Source organism: Apodemus sylvaticus, chromosome 13 (genome assembly GCF_947179515.1).
Source record: "Apodemus sylvaticus chromosome 13, mApoSyl1.1, whole genome shotgun sequence".
Taxonomy (NCBI): domain Eukaryota; kingdom Metazoa; phylum Chordata; class Mammalia; order Rodentia; family Muridae; genus Apodemus; species Apodemus sylvaticus.
In genome coordinates this window covers 77,354,743-77,356,341 of record NC_067484.1, presented here as the reverse complement: position 1 = coordinate 77,356,341, position 1,599 = coordinate 77,354,743, and the positions used below count along the sequence as shown (strand labels likewise).

The window sequence follows — 1,599 nt, the reverse complement described above, 5'->3', positions numbered from 1 at the left end:
AAAGAGGAGGGAAGGGTAGGGATTTGGGATTGTGCCTGATTTAGAATCTCATGTCACTGAATGATGGGTTACTGTGTGGAGTGATAGGAATGTCAGAGTCTTGGAATAAAGGATAACTAGTAATTCAGATGGGGTAGACTGAATTCAAAATACCTATGAAACATCTGAGCAGAAGTGTCAATTATGTATTTGACAGAAAAATTGAAATATATATATATATATTATATATATAGTTAACCTACACTTTAATGAGAATGGTTTCCTCAGTAACTGTATCTGTATTCTCAAGTTGTGTGGCATCAGGACTTTGCTTTTGGTTCCACAGGCTTCCACATACCACTGCAGGACCAAATCCCTAGTACTCTTGAGGCACAGGCTGGAAACGGTCTCTTCTATGGGAAGTCCCTGTGGCAGCTTCAGGAGCTAGATGTATCAAGTTTCAGCTTTGCATTGACTAATGGGATTTTTGTGAATTTTCTGGCTGTGTGTCTTCTGTAGTATGAGCCTCTTCATTGTATCTTTTCCATAGTGTGGACACCTTCTGTACTTGTTATTTTTGTAACAGTGTGCAGTTTATGAGGGTTCTGGAGGTCTCAAACTTTTTTTTCATGATCTTTAGGTCTAGCGTGTAACACTTTATCTGGGATTCTTGATCTGGTAAATTTGTGAAGAATATAATCTGTATCAAGGATAGATTTTACACCTTCATTCACACACAGTCTGCAATCTGCCTGGAGGCCTCTAAAATACTAAGCACATATCCCAAGCAATAAGTGTAGTATTTTTTTCTCTTAGAGGTAGCACACAACTGCTATGTCCAGTCTAAATATCCCTGCATCTGAAAGAAGCAGAACTATATGTATATACTGTGTGAAATATTAAAAAATAAGGCAATTCATACTACTGTCGACTTGGCACCAAGGGACAGGCCTACTTGTTCTCAGCCACACAGATTCTCTGACTCAGAACTACAAAATTTTGCCACCAGGCTCACCAAGTGCCCATGGCAGACTGTTGCCATGCATATTCTATGCCTCCAAATTCCCGTGACTGGCTGGGGTGCCCTGCCTTTCTCTGGGACTCAGTTGAGTCACCTATCATGTGAAGGAAAACACTACACAATCTTAGTTTAGAATATACAGATAATACAATTTCTGGGTCCAGAAACTAGCATCCTGATTTTTGTTAACTATTTAACAAAATAATAAGTTATACATCCTCTGGGGGTGAATCCCTGCAGATCTGCTGCCTAAACCAGGGGCCTCTCACTACCTTCATTGGACACTTATGATGGAGCGCATCTTTATATGTATATGTATTATCCTTGTCTGGACCATATATATATGTACATATATATATACACAGACACATGTATATATGACTATTCAATGGCAAAGAACAAAATCTTATCTTTGATCATGTCAGTCCATCTCAGTAGAGCCATTCATGTTACAGGATTCTCCACGATGTTGAAGACCTAGCTGTAAGGATTTCATGTTCTGATTTTTAGCCAAGTCAGATACATTTCACTATATGTTTTATGAATATTTTTCTAGTTCAGAGTTTGTTTGTGAATGCCTTGTGATAGATATGGTCATT

The 1,599-nt window shown here is 38.5% G+C and overlaps 1 pseudogene; it reads right to left on the bottom strand.

Moving 5' to 3' along the window:
* Nucleotides 1-299: 299 nt before the first annotated feature.
* On the bottom strand, nucleotides 300-759 carry LOC127663669 (39S ribosomal protein L30, mitochondrial-like; annotated as a pseudogene).
* Between the last annotated feature and the right edge of the window lie 840 nt (nucleotides 760-1,599).